This window comes from Phocoena sinus, chromosome 21 (genome assembly GCF_008692025.1).
Source record: "Phocoena sinus isolate mPhoSin1 chromosome 21, mPhoSin1.pri, whole genome shotgun sequence".
NCBI lineage: Eukaryota > Metazoa > Chordata > Mammalia > Artiodactyla > Phocoenidae > Phocoena > Phocoena sinus.
In genome coordinates this window covers 31,690,824-31,709,104 of record NC_045783.1, presented here as the reverse complement: position 1 = coordinate 31,709,104, position 18,281 = coordinate 31,690,824, and positions in this window count along the sequence as shown.

The window sequence follows — 18,281 nt, the reverse complement described above, 5'->3', positions numbered from 1 at the left end:
CCCTGTGCTGGCTTCTCTTTCACCTGTACTAGGTAGTGAAGGCAGTGGGGCACCACCACCGTGCTCAGCCACTAATTACGGTCACTTCTGTACATCTGATATACGTTTAGATGAGACGACCGTGATTAACTTTGCAGTGTTCCCAGCCTTCCAGTCACACCCAATCTCAGCTGAAGAGAGTGTGATTTTTCCCTCCTCACCTTCTTTCCCATCCTCAGAGGGCTTCTACCCTCTTCTCCGGTCTCTACCAGACTTGAGTTTTTATCATGCAAAAATTGGGGACCTCGTTCAAAGAGAATTCAAGACACTAGAGGAAAAGGAGGAGGACTTAGAAGGTATCAATTGAAGTAAATAACACAGAAATGAAAGGCAGAGGAGACCCAAGTTATAAGAGCTGGAGCAGAGAATCATTTTGTTTGGGGACTTTATTTTTTCTTTAATTCCTTTAATTTTTAGCTGAGTTGGGTCTTCACTGCTGCACGCAGGCTTTCTCTAGTTGCAGCAAGGGGGGCCTGCTCTTTGTTGCGGTACGCGGGCTTCTCGTTGCGGTGGCTTCTCTTGTTGCGGAGCACGGGCTCCAGGTGCGCGGGCTCCAGGCGCGCGGGCTTCAGTAGTTGTGGCTCACGAGCTCTAGAGCGCAGGGTTGGTAGCTGTGGTGCTCAGGCTTAGTTGTTCCGCGGCATGTGGGAACTTCCCGGACCAGGGCTCGAACCCGTGTTCCCTGCATTGGTAGGCTGATTCTTAACCACTGTGCCACCAGAGAAGCCTTGTTTGGGGGCTTTTAAGAGAAGAGCGTCTTAGTTGCCGAATATGATGGAAGGCCTAGGAAGGAATAAGGGAGTTTTATGAGGTTGCCTTGAATTGTGTGTTTGGATACTCTTTAGGCTTTTTAAGAAAAGCAGGCAAAAGATGTGAGCTTGGGCTTCCCTGGTGGCGCAGTGGTTGAGAGTCTGCATGTTAATGCGGGGGACACAGGTTCGAGCCCTGGTCTGGGAAGATCCCACATGCCGCAGAGCAGCTGGGCCCGTGAGCCACAACTACTGAGCCTGCGCGTCTGGAGCCTGTGCTCCACACAAGAGAGGCCGCGATAGTGAGAGGCCCGCGTACCACGATGAAGAGTGGCCCCTGCTCTCCGCAACTAGAGAAAAGCCCTCGCACAGCAACGAAGACCCAACACAGCCAAAAATAAATAAATAACTTAATTAATTTTTAAAAAAACTATAAAAAAAAAAAGATGTGAGCTCTTTTTGTGTTTTATTGACTGTTCCATAGCTCTGAGACTAAGCCACACAGGACCAGGTGGTATAAGGGTTTTGGTTCTTTTTAACAAGGTAATGAAAAGGTATCGCAGAAGATGAAAACTTTGTTTAGCTCACAATTTGAGCCAGCTTTGGTTATGATAAAAATGTAAACGTCCTCATCCCCAGAGGAAAACGGAAACAACTAGCATTCATTAAATCTTGATTTCGGATAATATCCTCGGCACTTAAAGCTTGTACTGTCTTCACAGAGTGGCCCTCTGCTTCCTCCACTGCCCCCCTTGGCCAGTTGAAATGATGATCAGATGCTGACTATAGGAAGCTGCTCTGTTTATTCATTTTTGGGCATAAATGCGTGACTGTCATTATGCCAATAAACAACACTCGACGAATGATAATGAGACCAATTCTGAACTCCATCCAATCTTACACCATGTTTCCTGAGCTGTGAAGCACCGATGTGCCAGTTGTTACTTCACCATAATGACCAGGAAGTTATCCCCAAATTCCCAGGTCCGATTGCGCTGGGAGTGTCTCTGCTGAAATAGGGAAAGGTGATGCAATGAAGAAAGCCTTCCGAGTCCAGGTCTCCATATCCAGCTAATGTCAAATCAGCCATCTAGAGAAGGTGAGAGCCCTCTATTTCTGTGAAGTAATTATCTGGAATTCGTTTCTTGGGGGAAGGATAAGCTGTTCTACATTAAAATATTCATTTAGAAACTGATCATTTATAAAATTAAAATGTACTCAACTCTCCCTGTCTAATAAACTTGCACAGTAAAACGACCCATTTTTCAAAAAAGCAGATTCCATGTAGTTAGTGAGAGTGGCTCTCAGAAACTGCTGGAATCACAAACACATTGGCACCGATGAATGTGGGTCTGGGAGAGATACTCCACTTGAAGACTGGAGAAAATGGAAGGGGATTTGGACCTGATGGATTATTCAAAAGGGAATGATTTGAACATCAAAGCATGAGCGAGGCCCTTGGGAAAACTGAGGTATCTATTCAATGTTTTACAAACTGATCTTCTACGATTGCTGTGTTCCAGTTAAACCTGGGGTGATCAGCATTGCAGGTTGCTATCCTGTGATCAGTTTGAAAAATCAGGCTTTTAAAAAAAATCCAAATTATGTTTATTATAAGAATTAGTATAGGATGCAATTATATCCCAAATCTTTCCAAATATAAAATAAACGTTCGTTGTCTTACTTGCAAGGTTTACTTTCTCCCAAGAACATCTGAAATAAATTCCTCTATGTGTGTAGATATGTATGTATGTGTATGTCTGTCTGTTTGCCTGGACTGACCAATGATTCCATGCTACCCCAGAGTATACACCACTCTCAGATGTGATTTTTGTGGTCATGGTGATAGGGATGGTGATTCTGAGATGAATATCAGGGAACTGGTACCACTTCCTCTTCCTCTCATCTCCATTTGAATTGAACCTAAATTGTTTCCAAAGGCTGAGTCTTTTTGCTTCTTAGCTGCAGCTTCCCATCAGGACGCGTGAACCCTCCACCATAGGGCACTTCGCTGGGTCGGCCGTTAGAGGGCAGCCGTGTTGCAGAATGTGCTGCGTCTGTCCTTGCCAGGCACCTGGAATCCTTTTCATGCAGCAATTTCTGCAGCAATTTCTCAGGGAGGAAACAGGTTCCTTGTGACGCTGGCTGAGCATCAGGAGAAGATGACTGTGTGGTATTATGTAGAGGAACTTAGCCTATTCCTTTAAGGTAAACAAAGAGTCAGTTTTGGTTCAGCTCTTGAAAGTGGTCCCCCTTTGTTTATCGGTGATATTAACCCAAGACCACCCCTCAGCTTTAATGTATATGGACCACACTCAAAGGTGCCCTGCCACTGCGGGGGGAAGAGGTGTGGAGGAATCATCTAATGGGAGGTGAAGGAGAATAGAATTGTTTGTCAAATGTGAAAAAACACATTAAATATTGATAACCAGGAAACTAAAATACAGTCATAGTAGAATGAGGAAATAAACATGTTGAAGAGATTGTCCAAGGACATCGTCTCAAGGATGTGGTGAGTTCAGATGTTAAACTAGAGTTTCATCCCAGTGGGATTCAGATGGATCCAGGCCAGAGATTAGGAGGTGACAGGCTGGTGCTCATATTAAAATGTTGCATTTTGTTAATGTGAGATAATGTAATTAGATAAGTGTGACAGTATGTAAGTGATATCCATTAGTGATAGTGGATCATTCCCTCTGCAGACTGTTCATGAAAATCTTTAGTACCAGACGGTCTGATGTATTTATAAGGGAGGGCATGTTAATTTTCATATGGGTCTGAAAAAAATGAATTGGGAAGAAAGAATTCTCTTCCTCAAATTCCCATTGTAATGCATGGCAAAGACTAAGAGGAAGGACCCCTGGATGATCTGTTCCACCGTTCTGTTTCCTTAGTGCAGATAACTGATATTGGAATGTAGCTTGAAGATGTCGCTTGCAGAAATGTAACATCCAAGCAGAGCTAGGGGCAGATAGGTCCGTAGATAAGCCATCAGGCCTGCTATTCAAAACGTCACTGTGTGGCGTTACAGTCCACGTGTCTGTGAATCGTCTTCCTGGTTCTGTTGGTGCAGGTGATTGGAAGAATATGATGCCGCAAATAGAACCAAGGTCATGCGTTTGGTTCCTGTGCACTCAGGATGCTGAGATCGGTGAGGTCTTCTTTTGCATTGTCACAGCCTCCTTGCAAAGATTCTAGGCCACCTCCTGGCCCAACAGTGGCTTCTCTGTACATGTTCTTATTCCAACAAGTCCAGAATTGATTCCATTTTCAGCTCCACCTTTTCTTTTCTTTTTTGTCCATGGGATTCTTTCCCAAAGCCCACATCTAACTTCTGAAAGCCTAATGACAAGCCACATTCTGCAAAAAGCCTTCCCTGATCTCCAGAGCTAAGGAGGAATTTTCTTCCTCTGAACTCTTACAGCATCTGTGGGTCACTTTAGGAAAGTTGTCTTATTTCACTTGTGATCAGAACTTTTATCTTCTAATTTATGGTAAGTTCCTTGAGGACAGGTGTAGTTTCTTCTTTTTATATTCTGCACGCTACTAACATGTTGCTTTGTGAAACTTAGAGGCTTCAGAAGGATTTATTGGGCTTCCCTGGTGGCGCAGTGGTTGAGAGTCCGCCTGCCGATGCAGGGGACACGGGTTCGTGCCCCGGTCCGGGAAGATCCCATGTGCCGCGGAGCGGCTGGGCCCATGAGCCATGGCCGCTGAGCCTGCGCGTCCGGAGCCTGTGCTCCGCAACGGGAGAGGCCACAGCAGTGAGAGGCCCGCGTACCGCAAAACAAATAAAAAAGGATTTATTGACTGGATTAATGCATTAATTAAGTTAACAAATTGATTGCTAATGTCCACTAAGGAATAGAGTAAGTTTGGCCTGATACCATGCCTGGAAAACCAATGAAATATCTTCCAGTAGTAATGCATTTGTGCATAAAAGAAAGTAGTCTTTTTTTCTCTTCTTTTTTCTTAAATTACAGCTGTACTGTGTATTCCAGACTGGGAGGAAAGGAATTACGATGGTGAATACAGCCAACAAAGTCAGGAATAAATATGAAGACTAGCTATTCACATATATGGTTTGACTTATCCTTGGTACATGTGGCACACAGATGTGAGTGACAGGAGGGCTATTTTATGTTTCAAACGCCCATTTCCTCTCTGGGGAGGGACAGAGGGAATTCTTAAAGAAGGGGAGGGTGTTTGTAAGGCAAAAGAATCTATGCCACTGAAAGAACACAAGAGGGTGCCCTTTCCAACTCAGTCACACGAAAGAAACACATCATTGGCTCTAGGGATGCTGACCGCACTCATGAAGCATCACTAACACCGTATTCACTTTTTGCCCTTTTAAAATTCCCTAAAATGCAATATATATATATATATATATATATATATATATATATATATAATATATATATGAAATATATTTATATATTTTATTATATATTATTGTTTCATATGTGTGTATATATAAAATAATATACATGATAAGATATACTGAGTTATCAAGAAGAATGTTGAGATTGTATCGAATAAAATATTCTACTAAAGTCTTATTTTTATGCTAGAAGCAACAGCTGAATTAATTAGTTAGCAGTAAATATTTGTCTTTCCGTCTATGTATAGGTGTAAACTCTGCATGTTGTTCAGTATTTCATGTGTTTCGTTCTGTGCCCTGTGATTTAAGGGAAAATATCCTGACCTCAGCTTCAGGAGATCTGAATTTCACCCCATTTCCCCCAATGCATGACTTTAAATAAGATAACGAACCGCTCTTCCTTTCCATTTTTCAGTCTGTAGAATCAGAAGGTCGGATCAGATGGTTTCTGAGGTCCTTTCCAGGTTAAATATTTTACCGGGTCGATGAATTATGATGTTCCTATTAAGTCTTTGATCAATATTTGGGATATGAATATCAAATGAATATAAGCCGTAATATCTAACTTATAGGTTTCTTATGAAAAGAGCAAAATCAGTAGAAATTGAATCAGTAGAAATTGAACAGGTATAAATTGACTATGTCAAACACGCAATGTTTTAGAAACCAGAAGGGGGTACATGTTTTTAAAACTTTGAGGTCAAAAGGTTTTTGTGAATTTTCTACACAAGAGTGCTATTTATATGGTCTTGAAGTGACTCAGTTTTGGTGACTAGGTTAGTTCTATAAATACATGAAGACATTACTTGATCTTTGTGATTAGTGTGTTGGTTTAACTGATCCAAGGAAAAGGTTTTATTTGCGGGGACTGGAGGTTATGATGGCTAGTTTTGTTATTTTGGTTTTCGTTTCTTAAGCAGTATTTATAAATGTCTGTGTTTGGATGAGTAAATACAACTTCACTAGATTGAAGATGCTGTTTAAAGGACTTACATAATAACTATTGTAATTAGGGGGTAGGCAGCATTATGACTATAATGTCGAGAGTTAAACTACGTCTATCCCGTCCTCAGCCCATGGATGTAGTAATCATGCTAGCTCTTGGTACTCATTCTTCACCCCTTTTTGTGTGGGACGTTCTTTTTTCTCCTACCACCTTCCTCATCCTGTCCTCTTTCTTTCTTGGGTTCTGGGAATCCTGCATTCCTCCAACAAGCCCTAGGAATCTTTGGTAAGTAAAATGTTCTGACTAACCCTGGGGAGGAAACTGAAGACTATAAAAGAATATGTAAGATTGAAGACTCAAGACGTTATTTTCTGGGGGAAATTGGCAAAATGCAGAGGTTTAGTGGTTTGGGGGACAAAGGGGTGAAGATGCATATGGAAAAGAATGGAAACTATGTAACCATAACATGAAAGACATTTGGAGCAGACAGATAACCTAAAGCTTAGGCATGAACTTCCTTCCTCCCTTCCTTCATTCATTCTCTCAATAAACATTGAGCATCTTCTACGTGTCAGACACTGGGCAGGCACTTGGCATCAAGGTTGAATTAGATGGTTCTATGGCAGCAGTCCCTGACCTTTTTGGCACCAGGGACCAGTTTCATGGAGGACCATTTTTCCACGGACAGAGGCGGGGGTAGTGGTGGGTGTTCAGGCGGTAATGCCAGCGATGGTTCCAGAAGTAAAGCGAGCGATGGGGAGCCATGGGGGTGGCAGATGAAGCTTCCCTCACTTGCCCGCCACTCACCTCCTGCTGTGCGGCCCAGTTCCTAACAGGCCTCAGACTGCTACCAGTCTGGGGGCTGGGGACCCCTGCTCTATGGTTTCAAGACTATTGGAGTCTAGACAGGAAAGTAAACAGGTAAACAATCAGAATGGAAAAAATAAACATATACAAAAGAGAGTGGTGGCACAAGGGAAGGGTGATGATTCAGCTTGTCTAGAACGCAGAAGCTTCACAGAGGAAGAGCCGGTGATGTTAAGTGCAGGATGGTTACTAGTCTTCCAGGCAGGTTTAGAACAGAAGGGCACTGCAAGCAAAAGGAAAAGTTTCACAACAGCACGAGGATAGTAACAATGGCACAGTGGATGAATCAGGTACAGCTCAAACAGTCAGAAGCCTTGCGAGTCATGTTAAAAACTCTTGCCAGTGTATGCTGACAGGGATGCGGGTTATATGGGGGAAAGGATGGTAAGATGAACATTTTAGAGAAATGGTTGCTCAAGTTCTGAAAGAAGCATTTGCGGGTATGAAGATGGAGGCTCCACGCAAGCGTTGACAAGGATGGATTGAGAATAAGGTTTATATAAGCGCAAGCTTCACCTCATCTACCTTTTCTGACTTTGGTTGTATACAGGTACACCTACTTAGGCTTTGAGTTTGCAACTGTTTTGTAGTTTTATTAATTAATTTATTTATTTTTGCTGTGTTGGGTCTTCATTTCTTTTTTTATTTTTTCATTTTAACATCTTTATTGGAGTATAATTGCTTTACAATGGTATGTTGGTTTCAGCTTCACAACAAAATGAATAAGTTATACATATGTTCCCATATCTTTTCCCGCTTGCGTCTCCCTCCCTCCCACCCTCCCTATCCCACCCCTCCAGGTGGTCACAAAGCACGGAGCTGATCTCCCTATGCTATATGTGGCTGCTTCCCACTAGCTATCTACCTTACGTTTGGTAGTGTATATATGTCCATGCCTCTCTCTCGCTGTGTCACAGTGGGGTCTTCATTTCTGTGCCAGGGCTTTTCTCTAGTTGTGGCAAGCGGGGTCACTCTTCGTCGTGGTGTGCGAGACTGTCACTATCGCGGCCTCTCTTGTTGCGGAGCACAGGCTCCAGACGCGCAGGCTCAGTAGTTGTGGCTCACGGGCCTAGTTGCTCCGCGGCATGTGGGATCCTCCCAGACCAGGGCTCGAACCCGTGTTCCTTGCATTAGCAGGCGGATTCTCAACCACTGCGCCACCAGGGAAGCCCTGTTTTGTAGTTTTAAAAGTCCCTCTTCTCACTTCATCTTATCCTCTTCTCTGATATGGAAAGTGTTATCATTAACTTCATTTGCATGTAGGTAAAGCACCTGCAGTGAAGTTGAGATTAGAACTTGCACTCCTAGGCCTTCATTTTTCCCTTTTTCTTTCTCTTCCTTTCTCCCTTTCTTTCTTCCTTTCTCTCTCTCTCTTTCTCTTTCTTTCTTTCTTTCTTTCTTTCTTTCTTTCTTTCTTTCTTTCTTTCTTTCTTTCTTTCTTTCTTTCTTTCTTTCTTTCTTTCTTCTTTCCCTTCCTTCCTTCCTTCCTTATCCTTCAATCACAGGAAGACTCTCTCCTAAGTTGCTAAAGAAAGACATTATATAGAGATGGAGCAGTGCCCCTAATGTAGTCAGTATGCTTGCTAAAATAAATCAGATAATAATCAATGGAGTGCACTTTACTGGGTGAAAAATTCAGTTGCCAAACACACATTATACACATACATGTGTGTAAATATATGTGTGTGTGTGTGTGTGTGTGTGTATAGTTACATATATACCAAGTTGCATATAAGTTGTGTGCTTTCTGATACAGATGAATTTGGTTAAACATGGTCACACTTTCTTCTTGGTTTGCTATGTACCTGAGTTAGGAAAAACTGTACCCTAAGTTCAGAGGCATCTGGTCCCAGGAAATAGAGTTTTTCTGTAGGTGCCTTTCAAATGAGAATCATTGAATAAGAGCTATAATGCCATCCATGTGCTTCACTCCTGCTGGTTTGCAAGAGTCCAACCAGCACTCCTGTTACCCAGAGAGAATAAATTTCTTTAGGGGTCACATTCCTCCATGAGGAGTCTTTCAAATTCTAGAAGGCGTGATTCCTCTAAGGATGGAAATATGTAGGGGAGGCACAACTGGGAAGCAGCGGGACTAAATATTTGAGAAAGATTATTCTTTCTCTGGCTCCTGTTCTCCTGTGTCTGCTTGAGTACCCCATGGTGTTTGGGCCCATTTGACCCCGGGATCAGAATTAATGGAGCTGTTCATTTAAGCTCAATTATGGAGAATTCACCTAAGAAAGTGTAAGGAGCAGAACGGCAGATCTTATCACCAAATACTGAATTATCCCTAATTAATTTACTTAGGGAATTGAGAGCCCTGCAATCAAATGTGTAAAGATTGATGATGAAAGGACATTTTTAAGAGGAGGAGGAAAAAAGTTTTTCATTTTTCTGTGGGAGAAATGCCTCTGAACAGCAGGGTTGTTAAGGCTAAACCTGATTTAGAATGTGGCGGTCGAGTGGCCCGTTGGTGCCAGGCACCCTGCCCACGGCGCCCAAAACACCCTCAGCCCCTACTGCCCATGGCTCCCTCACAGTCTGTCAAAGATGAAAGGCGGGACTTCCCTGGTGGCACAGTGGTTAAGAATCCACCTGCCAATGCAGGGGACACAGGTTCGAGCCCTAGTCCGGGAAGATACCACATGCCGCGGAGCAACTAAGCCCATGCGCCACAACTACTGAGCCCGCGTGCCACAACTACTGAAGCCTGCGTGCTACAACTACTGAAGCCCGTGTGCTACAACGAGAGAAGCCACCACAATGAGAAACCCACGCACCGCAAGGAAGAGTAGACCCCGCACGCCGCAACTACAGAAAGCCCCTGCGTAGCAACGAAGACCCAACGCAGCCAAAAATAAATAAACTAAATTTATATATATATAAAAAAAAGATGAAAGGCAAACACGAGTACCTTTTCCCTCAGAAGCAGAAAGCAAACCAAGCTGGGCAGAGACTACCCCAGCGTTTGTTTGCCCTTCTGCTCTTCCCATGTTAAAGGAGCACAGAAATTACCCCAGAGACTGCTTTCTCCCCGTCCCTGTTTTACAATCTCCCGATACAGTGGACCATCCTGTCAGCTCTGTGTTTGCTTCCTTCTGAAGGTGCAGAATTACCAAGAACATTGAACTGGATTTCGCAGGGATCAACCATTACAGAATCTGAGGCATTCCCCATGTGCCCTGCCACAGATATTATTACTCCTCCATCTTGAATGAAAAGGTAAGACCGTGTAAAATATTCAACCGTAAAGTTTCCTCAGATACCCCTTAGGTTTTTAGAGGTGATGGGTTATGTAAAATATCAAACCAAGCAGTCAAATGTCTTAGTTACAAACAGGGGAGCCTCAGTTTTAAGAGTTGCTGGGCATCTTATATTTGTGAAAGAAACCAAAGTTATAATCCACAGATGAAGACACAGTTGTGTTTCTGAATCACCAGCAGGACTTGCCCATGGCAGCCCAGGAGATCACCCTCAGGTGTCCCAAAATCTTTTTAGCGGGGGAGGTGCATTAGAGGATGTCCTGAGAGCAAGTCCCACAGGTTATTCAGACATGAACGCCTCTCCCCCACTCCTCCAGCCCCCAACACACGCATTTTGAAACTCCATTAATTCAAAGCAGTGATTCTCAATGCGGGGTGATTTTGTCTCCCGGGGGACACTAAACAATGTCTGGAGACATTTTTGGTTGTCACGACCGTGGGGAGGAGGTGGGGCTACTTCTGGTATTTAGTGGATGGAGGTCAGGACACTGCTAAGCACATGCTCAGGACAGCCACTTACAACAAAGAATTATCTGGCCAAAATGTCCCTTGTCCTTAGCGCTGAGGTGGAGAAATCTGATTTAAAGTCACTTTAGATCGAGGGGTGGCACACTGCAGCCTGTGAGCTAAATCTGGCCCTCTGCCTGCTTTTGTAAATAAAGTTTTATTAGAACACAGCCACACTCATTCATTCATGTATGGTCCACGGGGCTTACAGGCTGCAAAGATACAGTTGAGCAGTTGTGACAGAGACTGTGTGATGCCACAAAGCCTAAAATATTTATTAATTGGCCCTTTACAAAAGAGCAAAATGGCATTTTGTAATGTAAATAAGCATTTTAATTTTTAATGTTTCAGGTAAATTGAGGTAATAACGATAATAATGACATTCAATGAAGGTCCATATGCAGAAGTAGATCTGAGTTCTGTGAGGCCAGAATTGGATTTTAAAGATGACTTCTTTAAAAAAATTTGGTATAAAATTACATATTTATTTATGGCATGAAAATAAATCTCAATAAACACATTATTGGAGCCTTGCAAATTCAAGCCCCTTTCTTCTAATACCTATGTAGTCAAGTTTCCAGAAATGCTTGGGTAAAGCATCTTCCTGGTTGCGCTCTCTCTTACCCTCTCCCACGGCAATGCTACAGCTCAGCAGTTCCCAGCACCTGCAGGGACTGGTGCAGTCCATGGGCTTTGAACCTCTAATTAGCTTCTCCATATCTTCAACTCTGCACGAATATGTCCAGCATGATGTCTCTGTTCATTGACCAATGAGCATCTGAAGAGCTGGCTTGAATTCTGGCTTTGCCACTCACTATCTGTGTGACCATGAGCAAGTGAGTTCATCTCCCTGTGTCTCATTTCCTTAAATAGTTAGAATGTAGGCTCTCCCTTTAAGTGCCTGATCTCTATAAGCTATTGCTCAATTCTATTTGATTTAAAAAAAAAAAATTGGTTGCTCTTGGATTTGTCTTAGAAAGTTTTTATTATCTCTTATATTGCCCCTTTTCCCCTAGTTAAAGGAAAATTGGTGTCTTATGACCAATATTCTTATTCAGTTTCAGCTCTATTCTAGACCTAGACATTTAAATCGTTCTGAATTGTCTGTCTATGAATCATTATTATTCCTTCAGATCCTCTCTTAGGACTTGTCCAACAAGCCTACATCGAAACATATGTTTTCTACTTTGTTACTTATTTTTCATGCTTATCAATAGGCTTGAAGCACTCCATGTAAGAGGCACCAATAATTCAGCTGTAAGAATATGAGATATTCCTTTTTCCTGAGGTTTTTTTAAACATTCAAGTGGCTATCAACCTCAGCTAATTTTTCCCCAAGTGACCAGCAGATTATTAACTCTATTGTTCATGTTTCAAACATGAATAATTCTCTCAACTGGATTTTTTCACCCAAAAGAGCTCTCTAGCGCATAACTTTAAATCAGAGTCTAATTTGAGTTTGCCTGTTTAGGTCAAGGACAAGAGAATTGCAGGATTCATGCTGCCCAAAGTACTACTTCTGACGTGGTATCAAGGTAGGGGGGAGATATGGTATTGATGGGGGATGGGAAGGTGGTGGCCTTGACAACAACCATCATGACTGTCCACTGTCATGTTCATGATGTTTCCAGACTGTACACAGGGTGTACTAGGTGGTGTTTCCCCATTTTACACATCACTACACAAGAGGAGCTTACCCGTATTTTCTATGACCATCACGTGTTCCCACCCAGCCCTCATCCTGTCATGAGTTTTTAGCATAATTGTAAATGAGCATGACTTGAAAGCACTTTAGAGATAAAGTGGGTAAACTAAAATGCAGATAATTTTAGTAACAGCTGACTATAAGTGGAATTGAGTCTTGGAAACAAGATCCTGAATTCCTAGTTGAAAACTCTTTTTTTTAAATAATTCATTTTCACTTTAATCAGAGTCATACAAGCATATAAGTAAACACGTATGAAAAGGCTTTCAATGAAAAACAGCTTTCCCTGACCAAACGCTCTCAAACCTTCCAGTCGGGACCCTCAGAGGCAAACTCTTTAGCTGAGCTCTTTCTTGGAGATTTACCTTCATAATTCTAAATGAGATGCTTTTGTAATAATTTCCTGATTTCCATTTATAGAAATAATCTGTTGCTTGCTGGTTGTGCTAACTGACTTGAGGGACAATCCAGGGTAGAAGTTAGAAGCAATACCAGTGGAGCCGGGTGGCTTGGGCTTAGACCTTGGGGCCAGCACTTCCCAGCTGTGTGACCCGGAAGAGGTTCCTTGCTCTCTGTACCTCAGGTTCCTTGTATGTGTAATGGACGTAAGACCTGCACCTTTCTCAATGGGTGGTTGTGAGTTAAATGGATGAGAACATGTAAAGCATCCAGAGCGGTCTCCAGCGCACAGCGCGTGTTCAATAAGCAAGCCATTCTCCTACCTCCTCCTCCTTGGCCCAATCCCACATTTACAGGTAATTCTCTAGTGAGTGAATACGTAATTAGGATCCCAAACTACTAGGAACTGAGCTATGGGACTCCTCCAATTTCATTTCTTTTCTTGACCAGATGTTTGTTTCTTTCCAGAAACCAATTTTTTCCAGAAATTAATAATACCTTCATTTATTTTTCATCTCTTCTCTTTTCATGGTACTTATCACTTGAAAGAAGCCTCTATGGTAAAACTGTTTTTCCAAGGGACCTTTTCCTAACCAATGACTTTCTACATAATGATAAAATAAAATTAAATAAAAATAAAATAAAATGTTTGGCAAAGTGTTCTTTCTTCATTGGTTACATTCCAGTTTTGCAGGAAGACCATACAGGGTTCCCTGTTTTGGGAATCCCATATCTTTCTCTTTCTTTTTTCTTTTTTTGTTGTAAGAACATGTTTTCCGGTAGCTTCCACAGAAAGTGCTCACAGAATATACTTTTTTGACACCTTGCCTTTCTTCTAGCCTCATGCTTGATTGACAGCTTGTGTAGAATTCTAGGTTGAATGTCGTTCCTTCAAAATGATTAGGATGGTGTTTTCTAGGTTTTGAGGAGTTCATTCCTCTTCTGATTAATGGTATTCGTTTTTAAACAATTTTTATTGTCCTGAAATCTTGTAAGATCTCTGTCCTCAGTGACTTTTCACGATAATGTAACAGCTTTCTGTTTTTTAATTCCTTGTTTGATACTTGGTGAGATTTAAATTTAGAAACTCATATTCTTCAGTTCTAGAATGTTCTTGCATGATTCCTTTCATAAATTTCCTCCTGTCCATTTTGTCTCTTCTCTTTATGGAACCCCTATTAGCTGGATAAGGGACATTCTGGATTTGACTTTCTAATTTTTTTCCTACTTTTTACTGCATTTTTCAATCTATTTCCTGAGAAATTTCCTCAACTCTATGTCCCAATTCTTCCATAAGATTCTCTCACTTTTGCAATCAGGTGTTTTGTTTTCAAGAACTCTTGCCTGTTCTCTGATAGTCACTTTATACTTAGCAATTTCTTCTATTTCATGGCCTTAGGCGTGAACAAAGAGGATTTGGTTAAAGTTTCAATCATGTCTATATATCCACCATACTTTACACCATGGTAATCACAGTCCCAGGGGCAGTTCTCAGCTATATAAATTGAAGGTAATAAGCTTGTAAGAGATAAAGTCCCAGAAAAAAATACATTAAAAAATCAATTTATAGAGACCGATCTGTCAGGATGACAAGAGTGTTGAGATATGTTAGGGCAGTCTTGCCCAGTATCAAGATTCTTAGAAATGTTGCCTCTAAATTTGATAAGCATGGGATTTTAGAACATTTCGTGTATGGCATGAAGTGATAATAATTTTATTTACTCATGAAAATGTTAAAATATGTTGTATTTTCTATCTCTGTACTTCTTCTAGCCATATTGACCTACTTTTCTGCTCTACCCTCAGGCCTGAAAATAGCTCAGTTGGTGGAAAAGAACCTAACTGGACTTAAGAATGATCTGGGAAACTAGTTTTGTAAAAATGTATATATACATATATGTGTATGTGTGTGTGTGTGTTTATTGTATATACTTCAGTGACAAATCCAGACTTGCTGGATCAGATTCTTTCAGCATTGGTCCCAGCATCACTTTCAAGCATATCCCTGTGGTTCTGCCCACAAGTACTTGAAAATTCCTGAAATAAATTCTCAGATTGGTCTCCATCTGACTCTCGTATCAGATACAAGACTTTAGCTCAAAGCCAGGTCCCCTGGGAGTCGCTGTCTTTTTCCTTAGAGTTCTGAATCTACTTGACTCTGAGCTGACTCTATTGTCAGACAGACATGGATTTTTACCTCATTTTGCCACAATGTATGAACTTGGCTAAGTTATTTAACCTCTGTGAACCTGAGAACTGTATAAGGGAAATAAGCACCAATATGGTAGAAAATATGCTCATATGTGGGAGAGTCTAAAAACAATTTTTTTTTCATTTCCTCTCTCTTTTGATGACATTTGGGTTGCGTGCTTCCGGATAATCAGGTGAGAGCCCGTAAACTCACTGATAACGTATCTCTGGCTACTCGACCTGATGACTTGCTCTCGGTAGGTCTCCTGCACATGGCGAGTCCCATCCCCATCCAGGGGTGTGGGTCTTCCTTAGATTCAGCCCCAGACAGTGGCATTTCCTGATCTGAATGCCTTATCCTTTTCCTGACTTTGTGATTTCCTGACCTTGTGCATCTTGAGAGGCGGCAGTGGTCGAGGGGAAGGAACATTGGGGTTTGGAGCTTGTCATGACTCTCTCACCTACTAACTGCATAACCCAGGAAGTTCCAGAGAGGCATTTCTGGACTGTATGACATAAAACAGTTTTCTTCTGGTTTAGTTTCTCTTAGCACATTTTCTTCATGCCACTTATCTATATAACGTGAGTGTTGTATATATATTTCAGAAATATTACGGGATAATTGGCTTTATGTCTACCTATCCTTCTGAGCCCTGAGCTCTGTGTCTGTTTTGCTTACCGCCATATTTCCAGCACTTCTTGTGTAATGCTGATGGTCTAATAGCATCCCAAACCGTGTTGAATGAATGAATGACTAAATGAACAGATAATACAGTGACAAAATCACTTGCCCTTTCTTCCTCGTATGGCAATTATACAGCTCAAATGAGATAACCTATGTGCAAATGCTTTGTAAGCAGTATTAGTACAAGCATGACATACCATAATTTTGTTAACCTGTACCTCTCTGCAATTTGTTGACAATAAGCATTTGGCCTGTAGCTACTCAAAGCGTGGTCCAAAAGCCAGTAGCAACTACCGCCATCCAGGAATTTGTTAACAATGCAGATGTCTAGACCTACCCAAGACCTACGAAATCAGAACCTTTGAAGGTGAAGCTCAGGGATCTGTTTCAACGAGGCTTGTAGGAGGTGATTCAGACACGTGCTAACATTTAAGACTTACTAACCTACAGGGCACGCCAAAGAGAAGTTTTTGGAATTGCATAAAGTAAACTCATGATTTATCTTTAAAAGTTATCCTTTTGCTAATGTCAGACGCGTTATCCATAGTAGAACAAAAGAATTGTGTTCTCCCTGGAGAGGTTTGGGAGAGCAGAGAAAGCCTGGGTGAAGCACCATGGAAAATGAGGGATACATGAGGTTTCTGGTCACTCAGAATGAGGATGAAGAACAGGATGAAAGAGAGCATCAGAGACATATTTCACCTTTTTATTAAGCCTGAAACAGAGATTCAAATCATTTAAGACATGAAAATGACTAAAATGACCTTGTAGAAGTAACAGTTTCCAGAATCGAATTTCTTCATTTTAACATGAATGAATTCAACGTGATCACTAAGCTATGTTCAAGCCTCGAGGTTCACCAATAAAGATTTACCTTGAAAAAAAAAAAAAGTTATCCCTTTCCTTACCTAAGCAGATCCTCTGAATCTCAGCTTCCTCTGATCATTTAGGTCTCAGAAAGGCCAAATCATCAGAAAGACTCTCCCTGTATGCTCACTCGTAACCATAGCCCCTAGTTTATTAACAAATAATTTATATTTGTGTTATTATTTGTGGTCTGTTTACTTGTTTCCTGTCTGTTTTCCCAAGAAAGATAACTGTTCCACAAGAAGTGATGGAGTCTGTCTTAACACCTGTATCCATCCCCAGCGCCTAACACAGTGAATGGTACACAGTAGAGCTCAGCACCTATGTGTTAATTGCATCAACAGCCTGAAGAATGTAGTTATTGGCAAAGAGTGTTTGTGGATTGAAGAAGTACAGGATTAATACTGAGGGTCATTGTTTGTCTCATATTGAAATTAGTGCCTGCTTCCAGGTTCCCGAGAATCAATAAAGATTTGATGGATTTGATTCTTAAATTCTCTAAGTGTTGATTTTCCATTTTTTTTATTAAAAAAAAAAAGTTGAGATTTCACCCATTGGTAAGGACTGAATGACACCCATGCCCAGTTGCCAATATCATTCAATCATTTTTGCAATAATTTGGAGGTTTTTCAAAGTAGTATTTCCAATACAGTTACCTCTTGGTTATCTGTGGGTAAATGACTTTTGTCAAATTTTGCTCGAAGTCCCTGATAAAATCGTATGGATTTGCTTTTTACTTCCTCAGTCAGTCCAAGCAGAATTCATCCTAGCAGGGTATCTCTTTAAACAAATGGTTGCTTCTCCTAGGAAAGATATATGTGCGTAATAAATAGAGCAAGTTTCTTCAGACTGGGATGAGGAGAGAGACTGCCTTCAATACTGCTACTTCCTTAGCTTGCAATTAGGGAGGCTTCTCAGCATTTGAGTCAAACAGGAAAGAAACTATCTTTCTTGTTCTGCTGATTTACTTCTTTCTCCAGCATGAGTTGATTATTTTTAAAGAATTAGGCTCTAAATAGTGACTGATCTATCCTCCATTTGGACTAGTTTAAAAAAAAATTTGCCACTGGATTATAGATATCACAACTCTGTTCTATCATTCTGGCAAATCACAGGAAGACATTTTATATAAAAACAAAATTGGAATATCACCGAAGACAAGGGGATTTATCTCACATTTAAGAATGCATAGTCCATTTAAGAAGATCAAAAGGCATTTTCTAAGAAACCGATGGTATTGTCTTTCAAGGGGAGGAAATCACCTTTACTGAAACCTCACTAAGTATTGGACATTTTTACATATGTGTGACTTTCCTCTCTAGGGCTACCAAGGAACCTCTTTCTTTCCAGGTGCAGACCATCTACTCATACTTAGCCTGCTTCCCTTTCCCTCCTTCTAGGCTACCATCACCTAATCTTCATGGGTCTCTTCTTAAAGCGGGCTGTACTGTGCTCAGCCTCTCCTAGGCAGGCACCAAGACACTTCACAGCGAAGGTTTTAACTGTTACTCTCTGAAAGAAAAAGCAACAGATAATATCAAAAGTAACAAACGTGGAGAAATCAGGGCATAGCTTAGAACTCTTGGTGCCTGGTCTGTAGTTCATACTTTCAAATTGGTAGCTATAATTCCTCTTGGAATATCACTTTCTGTCTTTATTCCTGTATTCCTGGTAACGCAA